Here is a 20,374-nt window from a genome sequence, read left to right as displayed (position 1 = left end):
AAAAATAACCTTGGCCTGAGATCTCCTAGGAACCCATTTGAACAGTGCATAATGCAAACACAACAGATAGCTTCTGCCAGCTCTCCTCAATTTTCTCTGCTATGTGTGATATTTTCCATGGATGAGACCAGAGATGTTGGTTGTAAATGATAGTCAGATGTTTAAACAATTTTGTTGCTGAAACATGATAATTTCCAGAAGCCCCTTTTCCATACACGGTATCTTTTGGTGAGACCCACCACAAAGAAAATGAGTTGTACAAAAGAATGGCAGAAGATCTGGAAATTAACCAGGAAACTGGACCATAGCATGCCTCAAACAAAACAAAAAATCATTAATAGGAAACAGGCCAGTTTTTAAGGGTCATGAAAAGAATATACACTGGGTTCTCAGCAACTGGCTATGTTTCAAAGTCAGTAACCTCCAACTTGTCAGGGAGGATTGTGGTTAATGCTGTGAAAGACATGTGCTGAAAGGTTTCTAGTTGCCCTTAAATTCCTGAATTTCTACTCAGGATATCATACCACACATGTGCAAAACAGAAAAGTCTGGTAAATTTTAAATGGATCCTTCTGTAAGTAAACCCAATATATAAAATCTTAACTTATAAAATCAATACATTAGGAGGTAATCACATATTCCAAAAAAAAGATAAACTTCAAACTATTTTTAAGTAAAAATTTTTCCTATTCAGATATTAGATTGAATCACACAAAATTGCCAAATTTTGACTCTTTTGACCAAATAAAGCCAAAATCCTGGCAATCTCATGTGGTTCAATGTAATTTCATTAACAACATAAGTATTAGAAAATTTTAAAGAGAGAACTAGGAATCCCTACTAATTTCAAAGTAACAGAAATGAAGATTTTTAAAAGTAGTTCCTAAATAACAATCCAAAGTCATCAGGAAAATATTTTGTTCAACATTTTCAATTTTGGCCTACATAATTTTTCAGTAACATACCTATAGCCTGTTTTAATCTGAGTATTACAGGATGCAGGTGGTGATCACTAAGAACCTTGGTAATGAGTTTGGCAATGCCTAAAATAATAGTAATAAACGCCACACTTATATATTTTCACATTTATATATTAAACTATCTTTGAGATTAGTCTATTAAGCCACATCCCTAAATCCTTTGTGAAAATGAAACAAAGACAGAAGAGAGAAAAAAAAAGGAAAGATGAATTAATTTTGATTATCAGAATTTACACAACCATAAGAGGATTGCTTTCAAAGGTGTCCCCACGGGAGCTATCTATCTGCTTCTCGGTGGCACTACCACATTGCTCAGAATGTTTATGGAATTAATCTTAGGACTGCCTTCAAAACTACATAACCAGGGGCGCCTGGGTGGCACAGCGGTTTAAGCGTCTGCCTTCGGCTCAGGGCGTGATCCCGGCGTTATGGGTTCGAGCCCCACATCAGGCTCCTCTGCTGTGAGCCTGCTTCTTCCTCTCCCACTCCCTGCTTGTGTTCCCTCTCTCGCTAGCTGTCTCTATCTCTCCCAAATAAATAAATAAAATCTTTAAAAAAAAAAAACAAAAAACTACATAACCAGTACATTACTTAATAGTCCTGGTTCTCCTTCTCCATTTTAAATTCCAAACTAGGGCCAACCGCTATTAACCTGCTCATTCCACAAACTTAGATCCAAATGCTTTGGGGTTATTTACTAAATACATACATAATTTATCCAAACCCATAGAGTGCACAACACCAAGAGCGAACCCTAACGTAAATTACAGACTTTGGATGATCATGTCATGTCAATACAGATTTATCAACTGTAACAAACGTACCAACCTGGTGAAGAATGTTGCTAATGGGGGAGGCTATGCATGGATGAAGACAGGGGGCACATGGGAAATCTCTGCACTTGGATTTTGCTGTGAAACTAAAGCTGCTCTAAAGCAAAGAAACTTAATTTTTAAAAATTACATTTAAAAAAGGAAGTTAAAAACCACTCTTGGGAAAGGGACATTTGTCTACATTTAGGTTATCCAAGAATGTCCGGCACATACTTCTTTACTCTGATACCTGGGCCAAAAATACACAATTCTTCAAAAAACTCTAATAATTCAAAACAAAATCTCATTTGCACCTTTCTCTTCAGAAAGATTTGTCAGAAAAGAACTATGATAAACAAATCTCTTTCCCTTTATGTCCCCTTATCCCTCCTCTTCTCCATCATCAGTACCCTCCACCCTCTGAGAAGAAAAACCAGGTGTGCTATCTATGAACCAAGGCGATTAGGAATGAGCGGGTGGGGAAGATCCTTGGGGGTGGCCAGCCCCGGTCCCACCGAGTGGCTTCGGTATATCCCTTTACTCCTTCCGCGTCTGCTGATGCATCTGAAGGCTCCAGAGTGTGGCCAGGATTCGTGAGGTGAGCTCTCCACGAGAGGAGAAACGCGCCCTGTGCACGCCAAAAACTAGACAGACTGCTAGCAAGCGTCAGAGGAGCAAGCATGGAGCGCGTTTTGCTCACGGAAAAGGTAGGGAAGCGAGAAGAGGGCTGACCGCCAATGTTTCCAGAGTTTCCTTAAACAATTATAATGACCCATAAGTTACAAGTATTTCGCAGGCCCACGTCAAGGCAGGTGGATGTTCGCTTTAAGGCTGACAAATAAATTAAAGGAAGTATTTCAAGGATAACGGCTGAGATAGAGCTCCCCTCTCGGACCCAGAAAGGCGATGGAAGCCATCGCCTCTCCACGTCTCAAGGGCGTGAAGGACTTCAGGTCTGGGGCCCCGGCTCCAAAATGCGGAGCTCCGCGCGCATGCCGTTAGCCAGTCCGCCCCGCGCAGAGCTGCCGCCGCCGCATGAGCAGCACAACGCCCCGGAACCCGCCAGCCTGACAGCCACCGCGATCTCCTCCGGGAGCTTACCTGCGCTGCCTCGGCGTCCCATTTATAGACGCGCCGAGGGGCCGCCCAATGAGCTCCGCGCTCTCTGACGCGCTCTCTGTGCTACACCAATCAGGCGCTGCTATGTAGAGCCCGAAGCTGAGTGGTCAGACTGCCGGGGGGCGGGGCTGGGGGAAAAACCGAGGCGGGACCAGGTGGGAACGCTTTTCTCTCGCCCCGTGAAACGGGGCTTAGTGATGAAAGCCCGGCCTTCCAGTTAGGGGAGGGCCCCTCAGCCAGGGGTTCGTGTGGGGCGCGGAGAGCGGTTTCAGGGGAGCCCAAGCACGTGAGAGCCCCCTGGATGGGTGCTGGGATGTGGGAAAGGCCCGCGGAGGCCGCTCCTGGCTGAGGTGAGCCGGCTGCTGGAGGTGTCCGGTTCACCCAGTCTAGGGCTTGCTCCCTGACATGGGAAAACAGAACAACCCAATAATTAATCAATTCCTATAAAAGTCACAATTGTCCCTGAGAGGGGACAATTGCGGCAGGTCAAATGAAAGTCTGTAATTGTGTGGGCTTAAGGAAGATTTGGGCATGCAGGTGAAGTAAGATTCCGAATTGAAGGAGAAAATGCTTGTTTGTTTTTCAGATGAAGAAAATACTGTCAGCAAAAAAATGCAGCGAAGTGATTGGTATTCTGCAGTCTAGGGAGACCTCCTAAAAGAACTAGGGTTTCAAGAAGAAAGGTTGGACAAAGATCGTGGGGCAGAGCAAAGGGGGAAAAAGAGGGGAAGTATTTGAAAACTCTGGAAGAAGAAAGGCACAGCTGAGTCAGATTTTTTTAAAAAATGAAAATTCTCTAAGCTTCTGCTCTGTGGGTAGAATGACTGTTTTCTGGCCCAACCTCAGGATACATGGGGGAAAAATGATAATAATAAAACTGAAAAGCTGTTTACTTGTGGAGAAAGTCCAGGCTGATTTAAGTTAGTCGTGCCCCTGAAAATCCAGGCTGTATATTTGTCAGGCTTAGGGTTGATTGGACTCAGCCTGAGGCCCAACTCCATAGAAAAAGGATGCAAAGATGCCTGAATGCTTAGGAAGGAATTCTCATCCATCAATACTCAGAGTGTGTAAGATACTGTCCCCAAGAAGCTTGAGGGGCGCCTGGGTGGCACAGCGGTTAAGCATCTGCCTTTGGCTCAGGGCGTGATCCCGGCGTTGTGGGATCGAGCCCCCACATCAGGCTCCTCTGCTATGAGCCTGCTTCTTCCTCTCCCACTCCCCCTGCTTGTGTTCCCTCTCTCGCTGGCTCTCTATCTCTGTCAAATAAATAAATAAAATCTTTAAAAAAAAAAAAAAAAAGAAGCTTGAGCAGAACAATCTCAGAATATGGTCAATCCTTTATCAGAATTATTTTAGATTCGCTTCAGTTTATTTCGTTAAATGCACCTGACGTGGCATTTTGCTTCTAAACAGTGCAGACTTTGTCTTTTCTGAAAGCATACTGTTCTGAGAGGAATACAGTGATTTTTTTTTAAAGCCCTGCATGTGTGACATCATTGTACTTGCAAATCACTGTGCTCCCCCACTCCCTTCTCTTCTGCCAGTGTATCTGGCTGGGTGTCCTTTTCTCCCAGAGGCTTTGCATCTGTTTCACCAGAGTCATATCCCACGGCTCACATTATTATACTGTTCTTACTTCTTTTCCAAGTTTGTTTCTGATTTCCACAGAGGCTCTTGTAATTCTGAGCTTACTATATATATAGAATTATTTTTCCAGGTACATTATTAGTGAAAGGAAAGGTCTCTCTTTTCCGTTATGGAGCTATATCAATGCCTTACCTTCACAGTCTGTCTTATGAAACCAGTGTTACTATAACTATTTTCACTTCCTTGAGCAGCTCTGCCCTGTTTCTTCCCCATTTGCTCCTTGGGAATTTCTCGTTTCATTTTTGAATGTCTTCATTATAGAGCTCTGAAATTGGATAGCAGAGCGAAGAGTGCTGGAAACACTGGCTCTCTTTAATTTTCTAACAACTAACACAGCAGCTATCTAGCTTCTACGGTTTCCTGACTCTTTCCTTCCCCTTTTTGTACAGCTGATCCACCTTACTGATGTTTTAAGTCATTCTGTCTGTTAGTATTTAGATGATTCTGTTGCAGGCGTTCAAGCCACTTGAAGGTAGGAGCAAGACTTAACTTCTAGACCCCAGATCTACTGGTCTTAAAATCTCAGTATCATTCTGCCACATGGACAGGTTGGTGTGTGCTGTTCTTTGATTTTACCTTGTATCCTTCTAAATGGCTCTCTGCCTGCTAAGTCTTTGGGAGGAAAGAATTGAATAGGAATTATCTTCCCTAACTCCTGCTCTTCCATTCTTTTTTAAAATGCCAAATATTCTGGACTTCCCCATTTATTCCTGAATCAGTATCATCTGAGGGTTTGAAAAAGAGGTATTGGAGGAGAACAAAAAGATGAATGGAGAGAGTTGAAGTGAAGTCCTTCTCTCAAAAGCACCTGATCAGGGGACACAGCTGTGTAGGGCAGACTACTCTAGAAGCAACATGGTACCCCGAAGAAGCACGAAAGGTCACAGGCAGATCTGCACTCCATGTCCTAAACAGAATGCAGGTGCAATGGAGAGAGTGCATGCTGGGGGTCATGAGCACAACTCCTGGATTTCAATCCCATCTCTGGCACCCACTATCTGGGCAACCCCAAGCAAGTTACTCAGTCTCAGTCTCCTTGTCTGTAAAAGGAGCTAGAATGGAACCAACTTCATAGGGTTGTTGTGAATATTAAATGGGTCAATAATATAAAAAGTGCTTAAAATAGGACCTGGCTTTGAAAGTGCCATATATGTATGAAGTATCACTATTATCAAGCCATGATCCCAAACCACGGCAGTGTGAGCATCTCTGACAGAATCATTCTTTGGGTATGGACAGTGAGGCATGGCTACTTCTCACACTTCTTCCTTTTGTTGATACCAAATTATCAAATCTTTTAGAATCTCTAAAAGTAAGAAAGAGAGTTTTATTTAAGCCCAAGTTAGGACAGCTGCCCAGGAAACACACTCTTCACAGGAAGAAAATACTCTGGAGAATGAAGAGTTTTTAGACGGTTATGTATACTTTTTTACATCTTGTAAAAGCTCAAAAGATTATAGATTAGCATAAAGGCAGGAATTATGAGTTTTATCGCAAAAGAATGCAGGGAGTGGGAGCACTGATCAATATCTCAAGGACAAGATGGTTTTCCTCTAGGCTACTATTCACAAAGCAGATGTACCATGTGTGCACAGCGGGCTATAAATCAGGCTTTGGGTTTAAACAGAGTTTCCATACAGTCATGTTGACTGAGAAAGAAATATAAAACATCTTTCCGTGTATATACCAGGCCTTTAGAGAGTTTTTCTCTCATCACTTTCTTGCCACAGGATGTCCTTGGTGTCCAGCAAGCTTTTGATTAAACTTCAGGGAAAACATCAGAATCCGTTTTCATCTCTACTGCAGCACAGGGATGGCTGTGAATCGTCATCATAATGCCGGAAATCCCCCCACACGAGTTCCTCTGTGACCCTCTTAGCATCTGCAGCGGCCTCAGAGGAAGAGATGCCGAGCTCCCCATCTGTCCCCCATCCGTTTCTCCTACAGCTGTAAGTATCCCGCCATCAGATCCTTCGGTGCTGCCAAGGACGCGGTGGGGGTAAAGAAATCAGTGCCCTGAGACCCACCACTGAAATTAGGCGCTGCTTGTGGGCACAACCCAAGTGACTTTCAAAGGTGCCGGTAATAGGCAATATCAAAGATATTGAGGGAGTGAGGTGGGGCGGTTGACAGAAGTGATACAGTGGCCACAAGGTGGCACAGAGTGACAAGCAACTCTGTTTAGCAGGAGTACCCTGCCTCTTCCATCTTTAATGCCCTTGAAAGTTCTCTCTGCAAACAAACACTCCTGTCTTCCTCTACATTCTACAATATGTGGTCTTTTTTTAATTTCCCTAGTCCCTCTTTCCTTTCAGAAGTTTTCAGTTTTCACTGTTACAAAGGTAGATTCCTTTCCTCCCAGTTGTCCCTGACTGCTGGCCTCTACTTGGCAACCCCCTGCTTTGGAAAGCAAAAGTGGCTCCTCCCCCGAACCTGTGAGTCCCATGTTCGGTGGAAGCTGAGCAAGGCAGGTGGCGGGGATCCACCAGCTTCAGCACTCCACCAGTCAGGCTGGGGGCTGGCAGCACCGCATGATGAAAGGCTGCTGACTTGCTTCAGGTCACCCTCACAAATGTCCTGAGTGGCGTCATTCTGAGTTTTCCAGATTATATGATCTTCTACAGAGGATACAAATGGGGGCGTTGAAATTGGGAGAGCACCACCCAACCACAAGGGTCCTTCTCTCCAAAGCCCTCGGTACTGTCCCCCCTCTGAGAAGAGGCAACCTATACGGTGCCCCTGTGTCCCAACATGGCACCTCGGATTCCACCTTGGATTCCATCCTCCCCACATCTGGGAGGATGAGGAGCCCCCCAGGAGGATCAGACATCTCGAAGGGAGAGTTTTCTTCTCCTGTCTTCCTCAAAATGAAGACTATTGTAAAAAGTTCCTAGTAGCTCCAGGAGGATGTCAGCCACCATACCTTTGCTGTTTGCCCCTCTTCAAAAATCAGTTTGTTTTAGGGGTTATCCTAAATGTAGAGTTATTTAGAAAATGCAGCTCACTGGCATGTAACTAAAAATCCATAAATATGCCCTAAGGCAAAATCTAAGATCTCCCACTCTTTTTCCTGCATCAGATAGAAAGTGTCCTCTCTCCTTCCAAGAGGGGAAAGAAGATTGGTTAGGTAAGAATAAACCTTTGAGAAGTGGGGGAGAGAAAAGGCATATTTTATTTTCTCCTTGAGAAACAGCAGCAAACCCTAGGAATAGATGCAGATGCCTCCATGTTTTGGGGGTGTTCCTGAGGCCCTGCACATTGAAGTGGGGCTCCAGTCACACACACACCCCCCCCCAGAAGAGAAAAGAAGAGTGAGCCATGCGCCTCACATCATCTGAGAAACCCCTTTCTCCAGGCTGGTGCTGCTTGAATGCACACCCTGGCCCAGAGGAAGGCAACAGAGGCCCTCTGTGCGGAGCTATGGGGATTAAATAGGAGTCCAGACTGGAAACAGGACAGGAAAAGAGATTTTGTCCAAGATAACCACACAAGCAGAGGTATAGGGAATAGGAAAGCAGAGTTCACGTTCAGAGACATAAATATGTTAAACTGATTTAATTGTAAGGGAATAAAACTTCGTGTTATTCCTGTGATGGGATGTGACCCTTGAATGAGAGACTACAAGTAAGAGTGCTTTGTAAGAATCAGGTGGCAGACAGGTACAGAGTATCTGAATCCTACACGGTTGTCAGGACCAAGTGAGATGCCAGGTCTGTGGCTGTTTGGCAAATACCTACAGCATAATGCTTACTGTAACTGGAATCCAAATGTCTCCTGGCTTGAAGGCCCTCACCTATATAATAAAAAGTTTCCATAGAATATATCTGGGAAGAACTTTGGTCTCATCACCTTGTCACCCAATTCCAGACCAACAATCTCTGTTGCTTCATGAACTGACACAGCCTCGCCACCAACCACTTCTATGGGTCCAAACCACTTCCCCAAATCCCAGGATCCTGCCAACATGCTGGCCTCAGGGAGGCAGGACAATCTGTTTCTAACCTTCTTCTACTGTGTTAGAGGCATGAATAAAGACCCCTCCCTTAATTCCATACAGCATCTTTGAGATCAGGCTGAAATATTTAACAGAACTTGACTGACAGTGAGACTCTTATATGTGAAGTATATGAATGGCAAACGAGTGCTTATGTCATATCCCCACCATTCTTGAGAACCAGGGTTCTTGGTGACAAAGAAAGGCGACACAAATATAAGAAGCTAAGTTAAAATCTTGTGATGCTGAGTTTGAAATAGAGAAGTATGAGTATTAACTTGTGAGGTATTTTATCTAAAATATTCCCTTGCTCTGTCCACTGAAAAGGCCAAGAGGCCATGGTCAACTCAGTATCAGTGAACACGTTTAGTGCCAATATTGCCTGAAATATATTTATCATTAAAAGAAACCATGGCTGGGGCACGTGGGTGGCTCAGTTGGTTAAGTGTCCAACTTTTGATCTCAGCTTAGGTCTTGATCGGGGTCGTGAGTTTGAGCCCCACGTTGGGCTCCACAGTGGGTGTAGAGCCTACTTTAAAAGAAAAGAAAGAAAGAAATCATGGCTTCTTGAAGAAATGGCTGATTCCAGGTCTGAGGCAGGAAAGATAATAAGGAATGCATAACACCTTGCAGAAAATGACAATTAGGGTTATACAAACGGGATTCAGGGGCATTCACTGGTGAAGAAGTAACAACCAGAGCATCAATAAGAACCACACTTGCAATCAATTGCAATGCATCCACTATATTTAGATCCATGGGTTTAAATTACTTTTTAAAAACCTATTTGATTAAAAAAAAAAACCTTTTTGATCACCTTTGGTAGATAAGAGAAGAACATATTATTGAGAAATGGTAAACAAAGAGAAAGAATCAGACATTTGTTCTGCCTTTCCTGTATGAATTGAATCAGTAGGGAATCAGTAGTGGACCTGCAACGCAGCAGACCACCTGTCTTGGGAAATAGCCAATCATACCCTTCCCACCCTGTCTACACTGGCGCAGAAAAGGTGCCTGCAGATGTTAATCTCCCCTGATAATCTTGCACGGTGCCCGGACCCTGAGTCTGTTCATTCAGTTCCTCCTTTCTGCAACACTGCCTCCCCTTATGAAGTCCCCCACCTGACACTTTGAAAAGTGTTTTTGGTAATTCTTGGCTGTATTTTTAAGTACATTTATGCTTATGGGTAACAGAGGTTTCAAATCCAAACATTCACAGGTGGAAGTCCTCTCCTTCCACTCCTGCTTCCAGCTACCAGTTCCTCCCAGAGGCAATAAACGTGTTACTGTCTTTGCTGAGTACCAACCACTCCCACATAGTGAAGCTGGCCTGGAAAGGGGAGGTTCCTGAAAACTGGTTTTGCAAGCCTTGGGCTTTTACCACCTGAGGGATGAGAAAGTCAGGAGAGAGGGCTGTTAGGATGCTTTGAGTCTGCACTCTCAAAGCATCCTCCCAGAGCATTTAATACCTGTGCTGTCATTACTTATTTATGAGTCTTTCTCCCCTCCTGAACTGTGAGTCCCTTAGAGGCCACGTGGGCCCACCTTGGCCCTATGACAGCATCACCTTCTTCTGATCCTTCCATAACCTCTGGGAATGGCTCAACGTGGCCTTTAGAGCAGGCCTGCAGGTCCCTAGAAAGGAGGTGTGCCCTGGGAGCTCCCCTTGGAAACCCCACCTGGTACCCCTCCCACTTCCAACCTAGGACCCTACACCCTATCCGCCCCTCTGAGGGGCTACAGCTTAGTATAATCCATCAAGTATCTGCCCATGAGGCTGCTTTCTCACAGCCATCCACCTCCCTCCCTTCCACAGGTGTTCCCACAATCGATGACAGTCCAGGGTCACCAGGGACACCTGGGGTGCTGCTTGTCGCACTTCACACATCTGAGCATGATGCTGAGTGAGCCAAGAAGATGCCTTCTGAGATGAGATCACTCCCCAGGCGCCGCGCACTGGAAGGGCCTGCGCATGTTCAAAATGGATCTTAAGGCCAAGCACAGAGCCTTGGGGACAAAGGTTAGGAAAATATCGATGGCCCAGAACCTGACAAGTGGCTCCTGTGGAAAGAGGGTCACTGATAAGGTAAGGGCACCAGCAAAGAGGAAGAGAGAGAAGTAGGGACAGTCAGGCCCCAGCGCCTGGAGCATTCTGCAGGGTGGGGGGAGGCACACAGGACTGCACACGGGCCACAGTGGAATTTCCAGGAATATCCTGGGACCAGCAAGGCTAAGCCCTGGGGACGGATGTACTGCAAAGCCAAGATTCCGAAGAGTGACATGACAACGGAGGGCCTAAGGAGTCCCAGCAGAGGGGGCGGGAGCACACGGCACACAGGCCATCACGGAAGGAGAAGGAAGGATACTTAACTGTACAGGGTGGAGAGGGGGTGGGTACAGGGTGATGAAAATCAACTGTCATAGCATGCGTACCTTCAAGAAGCAATATCTACAACTGATATCTCAAGGAGCAGCACACACACATAAAACACAGAGATAAGGAAGAAACCATCAGAAAAATCAAATATAGAAAGGGTCCAGAAGTGGTTGCTGCAGGAAAGGACAGAAGGCTCAGCTGGCCCTGGGAACTGCTGCTTGCCTGTCCTACCTGATTGATTGAACAATTGTGCCTGAATGCCGGTAATGAAAACCCTAGAAATAAGACAGGGACGGCTCTCATGCATTTGACAGAGGTCGCCATTCAAAATAGTAAAAATAAAGTATACTGTGTTATTTAAAGGCCTTATTCTTTCCAGAAAACAGAGCCATTTCTTGAGGGTATGAGATAGCCAGAGTTTCACTATATCAGTTCCCATTTCTGTGAAGTAGGTCACGGCTCACCTCCTTCCCACAGCCACTGGAAACCAGATGCCTGCAGCTTGGTTGCACTGTTAACCATTTAAAATAAAGAATAACTAATCAACTAGTCACGAGGTACCCTACTATTTCAAATGAAATCAGACTTTGCCTCAAGATACTGGGCCTAATATATATTATTTGCCTAACTTGCAGTTTTGTGTGTATACAGAGCACTTCTTCCTAATCAAGAATCTACAAGAACATTATACCTTTGTACCCCTGGGACCTACAGCCCACTATCCTCTGTGCCAATAGCCACACAGTAACATTTTTCCCACACAACCTTGCTTAGGTGCACTCCTAGTACCTGTGTGTTTTGTGCCTGTTTGGCTTTGACTTTTTGGTTAAGGAAAAAAAAAATGCCTTTGCTCAGTAAAACCCAGGCAGTGAGCAAAATTTAAAACTGTTTTAATACTGGGGGCAAAAAATAGACATCAGTGAAACAAAATAGAGAATTTCAAAATAGACCCAAATACATATGGCGTTTTATTTTCTGGTAAAGGTGACATTCTAAACAAGGAGGAAAAACATGGATCCACTGACAAACTGTTAGCAAGGAAAAGCTAGATTCTTGCTGCAGTCCTTCCTTTTTGGTGCCTCAAAGATTTAAACCCAAATTACCAAAGATTTAACATGTATCAAGGAGTTGAACATAAAATAAACCATAAAATTTCAAAAAGAAAGCATGAGTGCAGGTAGGAACAAGGCCTTCCTATGAAGGATATAAAAACCTAGAGGCCGGAAAGCAAACAACTGGTAATTTTAAATACATAATTTTTTAATGGAATAGAAGTAGCCTGAAAAAAGCCCAAAGACCGGTGTTAAATGAAAAAAGATCTTTACAATATATGGCAGCAAAGGGCTAATTTCCTTAAGTGATAAAAAGCCTGTATTAGTTAATAAGAAAAAAATAACAATCCAGTATGGAAATGTGCTAAAGATAAGAACAGGCAGTTTTTAAAGAAAAAAAATTTCAGCCATTAAATCCAAATGAATACATATTAAAACTTTCTAATAACCAGATAAGTGCAAATCAAAACAAAAATGAAATACCTATGACACTGACAAACACTTAATATTTGATGACAGCCAATGTTGTTGAAAATGTGGGGAAATAGGCTCCTGTTTTCTACTGTGGGAACATAAACTGAAGAGCTCTTGGGGAGGAATATTTGACCATAGCTATCAACATGTACAGTACCTTGACTTAGCATTTCACTAAGAAGGAGGCATACTATAGGCATATTTACCAACGCTTGCCAGGATAGTCTATGAGGTTGGGTTCCTTACAGTGTTCGTAATAGCAAGAAAACAAACAAACAAAATTAAGAGGGGAGAGAAGGAGAGAGAGACTAGATTGACCATCAGCAGGAAACTTGTAAAAATATTTAAACGCCTGGTGACACCAACTGTTGGCAAGATTGCTGAGCAATAGGAAATCTTCACTGCTTGGGGGTGTGGGGAGGAATGGGTGCTAATATTTAGAAACAGTCCAGCCCTACCTAGTGAAGCTGATGCACCCATGACCTAGAACTTCAAGTCCTAGAAATATATCTTTAAGGACTGGTGCACATGAGCATCAAAATACGTCTATAAGCATGTTCATAAAAGCATTTTTTTACAATAGGCCCACACTGGAAACACTCCAAATGTCCACCATCATTAGAACTGATTTTTCTAAAAGTGGGATTTAGTTATACAATGAAATACTACCACAGAGCAATGAAAATGAATATACTCAGCTCCATGCCACAATGTGTAAACCTCGTAAATATAACATTGAGCAAAAGAAGAAACAACAAAATTCATAAAGTACGGTTCATCTGACTAAAGTTCATAAACAGAAAAATAAATCGTCTTATTTGGAAATGCACCCATAGATGGTAAAATTTTTTAAATGCAAGAAAATTGTTATCACAATGATCAAGATGAAGTGGCTTCTAGTTGGTAGGGATAAGGCTGTAATTGAGTAGGAATCTACTGGGGACCTTTGGGTGGTAGCAGTGTTCTATTTCTTGACATGGGCAGTATCTAAATTGTGTGTGTGTGTGGACGCACACGTGCGTGCACATATTATGTACATTATAGAGCACAATGAAATAAGGACAAGTGAAATTCTAAAGGCATTACTGAACACCCCTGTGATGAATACAATGCCATCATCAAAGAAGAGACCAAAATAGATCTTGAAGTGCTCATGCAGAAGGTCTCTAAGATGCGCGAAGCGAAGGAAACAAGGTGCCAAAGTGTGCAGAGCCGAAAATCTTGTGTGTAAATAAAAACGAAAGATAGGAACAGAGACAGATGAAAATGGGTATGTGCACACATATGTATATATATTTATACATAAATAGATGGGTGACGAATAGATAATATGTAGATAAAGAGAGAGATACAAAAATAGATGAAAGATCAATAAATATATGGATAACTGGTAGATACATAAACACACTGATATATGATAGACGCATAAATAGAAAGATAGCTACCTTGACTACATAGATACCTAGAGAGATAAATGCATAGAGAGAGAAAGACCCATACATACATAGATGATAGAAAGATAGGACAGATGAATGAATACAAAGATACACAGATTACATAGAAAGATAGAAAGATACAAAAAAATAGAAAAGTAATAAATATTGGATAAACTAACTCATAGATACATAGGTGCAATGTTAGATAGGCAGATAAATCCATAGATGATAGTTAAGATTCATGTGTATAGGTTTTGTTTTGTTTTGGGAGGGAATTAGAAGAAAATTAACAGTGGTTCCCTCCACACAATGTTACAATATACATCCATAAAATTATGAGGTGGCAGTACTTGTGAGTATATGTCATTTTGATATATTGTTTAATATGATGCCATTTTCACATATATTTTCTTCTACATGCATTTAAAAAACAAGAGAGTACTAGTGTAAACCGAACATTAAAATAATTATGTCTGGGGGTGCCTGCATGGTGCAGTTGGGTAGGCATCCTACTCTTGGTTTTGGATGAGGTTGTGATCTTAGGGTCATGATCTCAGGGTCGTCAGATCAAGCCCTGTGTTGGGCTCAGAGTAGAGTCCGCTTCAGACTCTCTTCCCTCTCTCCCTGCTGTTGTCTCTGTCTCTCTCTCTAAAATAAATAAAATAAATCTTTAAAATAATAATGACAACATCTGAATAACAGATTTGTGGACAATCTTATTTCATTGTGCCCCTCATTTCGCTTTTTCAAAACAGCAACAATAAATATCTATTTTTCATTTAAAAATACATCTGTCTCAAACTAGAATATAAATAAGACACAGACATTCTTGACTTAAAAAAACAAAAGGACGAAGACAGTTGTTACCCTCTTTTCATTCACAAACTTTTCACTTGAATCTTTAAACAGGGAGGGGTGTCTTTGGTCAAGGTCCTAGCTAGCTTTTTCCCTGAAAAGCTATGTGCAGGGGGTGGCCTGGTCTTCCTCTTCCTGTGAGCGGTTGTCTTTTGCTCCAGGGCTAGGGAACGTGATAGGGGAGAGTGTGTCAGAGAATGGACAGGCTCAGAGCTGCCGACGGCAGAGACGGCCTTCAAGCAGAGCTAAGACTCCACTAACAGACCTGAAGCCAAATCAAACAGCTCGGCAAACCACAGCAGCATCGCCCAGATATTCATTCATTGACTTACTCGACAAATATTTATTGGACACCTACCAAATGCTGAAATGGCCCCAGGTCCTGGGAACATAAAGACGAAGTCTTCCTGTAGGGCTATTATATTACATGGATGAGAGAGACAGTAAGTGAATGCATGTAACAAAAGGTCAGGTACTGAGTGCCCTGAAGAGAAATAAAGCAAGCACAGGAGATACTAAACAGAGATTTGCCTATTTTAGAAGGGCTGTTCAAGAAAGGCTTCCCTGAGATGGTGACTTTTGCACAGAGACTCAAATGAAGAGAGGAAACAGTGATGCAAAGGTGCAGGCAGGAGGGATATTCCAGGTGGTGGGGAGCATGCCAGGTGGTGGGGAGGGCATGCCAGGTGGTGGGGAAAGCAAGTGCAAAGGCCCGAGGTCTACGTGACTTGAGTAAAACAATGGAAGATGAAATTAGAGAGGTCAGCAGGGGCCAAATCAAGCAGGGTCTTTCTTGTGAGCTTTGGGTTGTATTCTCTATGGGCCATTGCAGAGACAGCCAGACTCATGTGACTAATAATGTTGAGAGCTGTCGAAGCTTGCCAGGCTTTCTGCTCAAGTACTTTGGGAGGTTTTTCGAAGACAACCACACACCACAGCTCCAGGGCTGGAGATAGCTCCCCTGTGGCTCCCTTGGCATAAGCACTTCTGACCGCTTCCTTTACTCCATGGTTTCTTTTTTTTTTTTTTTTAAGATTTTATTTATTTATTTGACAGAGATAGAGACAGCCAGCGAGAGAGGGAACACAAGCAGGGAGAGTGGGAGAGGAAGAAGCAGGCTCATAGCGGAGGAGCTTGATGTGGGGCTTGATCCCACAACGCCGGGATCACGCCCTGAGCCGAAGGCAGAGGCTTAACTACGCTGTGCCACCCAGGCGCCCCTCCATGGTTTCTGGCAGTGCCCTCCAGGCTCTTACCCTGAGCTCACTCTTCTCTGCGGGAAGCAGTCCCGCTCTGCTATCACAGTCCTTATCTGGTTCCACAAGAATCCCTGACACACCCTTTTATCAAACACAGCGGGAGCACAACGAGCCAGCCTCAGCCACCACATGTGAGCCAAAGAACAGTGCCGTGTGTCCGCCAACTGCAAGAGACATCTCACCACTCCTCAGGTGGTCCCAAAGAAACCCCTCCTTGGGCCAGTGTTCCTCAACCTCGACACTGGTGACATTTGAAGCCCTGGATTTGGTGCTTGGATTTGGTGCTCCTTGTGGAGACGGTCCCATGCACAGCACGTTTAGCAACAGCTCTCCCACAGAGCCCTGCAGCATCTCCCCAATCCTGACAGCTCCAAATGGCTGCAGACATTGCCAACATCCCCTGTGGGGAATCCCCCTCCCTTTGAGAACTACCTTCAGCCAGAGGCTAAAGGTGAGGGAAAAGCACGCTTCCCTGTAGGAATGGGTGTGACTTCAAGGTCCCAGGCAAAAGCTCTTAGTCAATCTTGACTCCACCTTTGCCTTTCCAAATTGTTTTATAGCCTAATTGGCAAAGGCTTGAGACTTGGAAAACCAGTTCTCAGTACTCTTTTCCAAGTACTGCAAAGGTGCTCTGCCAGCTCCCTGAAAAACAGGGAGTGTTTGGAACCAGAGTCTTGGAACCCTGATCAAAACAGAGACAGAAATGGTCCCATTCTCATGCACTGTCACCGAATCATTTGGTGAAAAGTAAAGGGGGCGAACCTATGCATCACACTAATATTCACTAGCACAGTCTCTGCATGGAGTATCTCTGGGAGGATTCACAGGAGGGCCTGAAAGATAATATTTGTTATTATCTTTGGAACGGAATAAGGTGACAGGGCAAGAGACGGAAGGCCTTTCACTCTGTAACTCTTGAATTCCAAACCATAATATTATCTATAATGTTACTTTTCAAAGGAAAAGAGAACCAAGAAGTCAAAAAACAGCAACTTTAGAACCGTATAAGGAGAGGCAGAAGTGGACAGGCCAACATGCATGCGGAGAGCCCGAATTCTGGAAGGCGAGATGGCCCAGCTGTTCTGTGGTCCAAGCATGTCCTTGGGCAAAAAATGAAGGAAATGCCAGCGACTGGTGTTATTTTTTTTTAAAGATTTTATTTATTTATTTATTTGACAGAGACAGCCAGCAAGAGAGGGAACACAAGCAGGGGGAGTGGGAGAGGAAGAAGCAGGCTCCCAACAGAGGAGCCTGATGTGGGGCTCAATCCCAGAACACCGGGATCACGCCCTGAGCCAAAGGCAGACGCTTAACAACTGAGCCATCCAGGCGCCCCAAGGTGTTATTTTTATACAAATACTGCAAGTCCACAGGATTTTCGCTCTAAAGAATGGATTTAAAAGTTTGGCTATGTCTACCAGAAGACCACAGAATCAATGTATTCATTCATTCTTTCTTTCAGGTACAGTTCCAAGTGCGGGGGGCGAGAGGGGGCCGGGAATACAACTTTGACCAAAACAAAACCCCAGACCTCACCTATTCAAATGCAAGGAGAGGTCAGAAAATGCAAAATAAGTAAGTAAACTGCACATGTGTTTGCAGGTAAGAAAAGCTCAAGAGGAAAAGGAAATCATGGAGGGTATGTACGGAGCTTCAGGTGGGGAGGTAGGCGCTGAGGTTTTGAAGAGGGTGGTCAGGACAGGAGGCTTCAACGAGAAGATGACTTTTGAACGAAGTCCTGAAGCTGTTGAGGGATGGAGACCTTCGGACTTTCACAAGGGCCACATGCTTAGAAGGGCCCTGTACTTGGGTTTATGCTCTGCTGTCCCAGTTTTGAAAACCTTCATGAATTTTGAGTAAGAAGCCCCACATTTCCATTTTGTACAGGGCCCTGTAGATTATGGAGTCGGGCCTGCTTCCAGATAATCAGGGGATTAACTTTCCAGACAAAGAGAATAACAAAGACCATACCTGGCGTTTCCAAGGAGCAGGGAAGCCAGAGAACTAGAGAGAATCAGGACAGGGATGGGGTCATGCATCACCTAACGCAAGACCATCCTGAGTGCTGGGCTCTCCCTCTGGGTGAAACAGAGAGCTATCTGTGGGCTTTGAGCTGAGAGCAATGCAACACGTGTTTTAAGAGGATTTTTACACTGGATTTTTACGGAGAATAGACTATCAATGGGCAAGAATGGAATTAAGGAGACCAATTAAGAGGCTATGGCACTAAACCAAGTGGGACCTGGCTTGGACCAGAGTGTTCTTAGGGCAAAGGTAGTGAGAGGTAGTCAGAGTCTGGATGCATTTTGGAGGATTTGCCAGATTTTAAACAGTGGAAAACATTAAAAGAAGAGTCGATGATGACTCTAATGTTGACCTGAACAACTGGAAGGATGGAAGTGCCATTTGGGAATGCAGAAGGCTCAGAGAGAAGCAGATTTTCCAGGAAATATGAGGAAATCACTTAGAGATATTTTAAGTTTCAGATGACGATTCTACCTCCAAGAAGAGATGTCCAGGAGGTCATCGGTGTCAGGAGTGCGGGGGAGAATCCACACTGACTATGTATATGTAGGAAGCATTGGTGCACATGGATGAGATTTACAGTCATGGGAGCAGATGAGCCCTCATGCAAGTATGTAAACAGAAAAGCAAGTCAAGGTGTGAGTTCTGAGGTGCTCCGTGCTGGAGGTATGAACACAATGTAGAACCAGCAAAGGGAGTTCCTAAAGTATGCTTCACACAGAAAAATCACCATCCTAATAGAGACCGACTGAGAAGACTATCTGTTAATATGTTGAAAAATAAGTGGCGTACAGGCCCGCAGATGTTTACAATTTTGCCGTCAGTCCAGGCTTTGGTAAGTTCAGACAACCCACCGGCAGATGATGTAACTGACCTGCTGAAGAGCAATGGATCCCAAGCCATGGAAATGGCTGATTACTATTGTTGTTGTTGTTGTTGTTAATAATTTTAAAACAAGAAAGAGAAAGACTCTGGACTTGCAGGATGACCAACAATCTCAGTTCCCCTGAGCCTGACACAATTCCCAGGGCTCAGGATTTTGAGCATTAACACTGGAAAGCCCCAGGCAAACTGGGATGAGTTGGTCAACCCAACTTGGTGTCCATCTTTTATTCAAATCCAGTCCTGCCAGCTAATTACCTTGTGTTTTCTCACCTGTAAAAATCAAAGATTGTTAATAAGCTAAAATAAGAATATTGCATATCAGAATTCCTGACAGTAGGTACTCGGTCAATAATAGCTATTATTAATATTGGAAGAAAGACAACATTAGGTTATAGCAAGCAAAATATTTAGGGTTCACAATTATGATTCTGAGTTACAAAGGAACACTAACGTATGTTCATTATATTCTGTTTAGCACCATAATCCATTAAGAGGTATAGGGGTCATGACGTGAAATAAGAAACCCAGCACAGGGAAGAGTTAAGATGGCAGAGGAGTAGGGGACCCCTTTTTCAGCCGGTCCCCTGAGTTCAAGCTGGATAGGTACCAGACCAGCCTGAACACCCACGGAATCAACCTGAGACTCAGGAAGATACATCTGGATCTCTACAAATGAACATCTCCAGTGCTGAGTATCGAGGTAAGAAGCGGGGAGCTGTGAAACCGCGCACAGATATCGGAAGATAAACGGAAGGGGGAGGGAGCCGCCGTGTTTGGGTGCCGGGAAGCGGTAGCCACCTGGGGGGTGGGGAGCGGGCAGACTTGCGGACCTGCACCCGCGAGACAGCAGACTGAGACCATGAGCCGGGAGCGCGTGCCACCAGACATCTCACAGAATTCCAGAATCCCAGTGTGCTCACTGGATCCAGACTGAGACCGGGAGCTCGCACGGGCTGGCTGGCGGCTGGCGGCATTAGAAACACAAAGGACAGAGACGCTCCGGCCCTGGAAGTGAGGGCTGGGACGCCGGGTGTGGGGCGCACATCCCGGGATGCTGCAGGGTTGAGCAGCACCAACAGTAACAGAGTTAAAGTGGCCAGAACATCAGTGGAGAACGGGCCGCAATCCCTCTGTTCTGTGACAGAGGCTGAGATTCGGCCGCTGCTGCTCTGACTCTCAGAAGAGAAACAGCAAACCGCCAGGGAAAGCCGCCAGAGAACAAAAGCCCTGAAAAACCGGCTCACAGGGTGCCCATCCCCATTCCCCCTTGCAAAGGACACGGAGACTCTACCCAAACAGGGTTGTCTGGGTACCGGCCGGCAGGCCCCTCCCCCAGAAGGCAGGCTGAAAAATCAAGAAGCCCACAGCCCGGGGCGCCTGAGTGACGAAGTCATTAAGTGCCTGTCTTTGGATTAGGGTGTGATCACAACGTTCCGGAAAGGAGTTCCTCATCGGGCTT

General features: G+C 44.4%; 2 long non-coding RNA genes across 3 annotated transcripts in view; one reads left to right on the top strand and one right to left on the bottom strand.

The window, feature by feature from the left end:
• Positions 1–4,025, bottom strand: part of LOC105235015 — a 138,344-nt gene extending 134,319 nt beyond the window's left edge. Inside the window, exon 1 of the long non-coding RNA XR_004627394.1 lies at positions 2,894–4,025. This is a non-coding gene — a long non-coding RNA (uncharacterized LOC105235015). The remainder of the gene's footprint in view (positions 1–2,893) is intronic.
• LOC109488780 lies at positions 3,045–10,529 on the top strand. 2 transcript variants are annotated; one of them, XR_002141673.2, is made up of 4 exons: positions 3,045–3,066; positions 3,498–3,594; positions 6,289–6,507; positions 10,369–10,529. It is a non-coding gene; the product is annotated as an uncharacterized LOC109488780 (long non-coding RNA). The 2 variants fall into 2 exon arrangements; XR_004627395.1 differs by lacking the exons at positions 3,045–3,066; positions 3,498–3,594 and adding an exon at positions 3,147–3,261.
• Positions 10,530–20,374: the final 9,845 nt, after the last annotated feature.

The sequence above is a fragment of the Ailuropoda melanoleuca genome, chromosome 8 (assembly GCF_002007445.2).
Source record: "Ailuropoda melanoleuca isolate Jingjing chromosome 8, ASM200744v2, whole genome shotgun sequence".
Taxonomy (NCBI): domain Eukaryota; kingdom Metazoa; phylum Chordata; class Mammalia; order Carnivora; family Ursidae; genus Ailuropoda; species Ailuropoda melanoleuca.
Note: the sequence above shows the minus strand (reverse complement) of the source record. Positions and strands in the feature narration are given on the sequence as shown.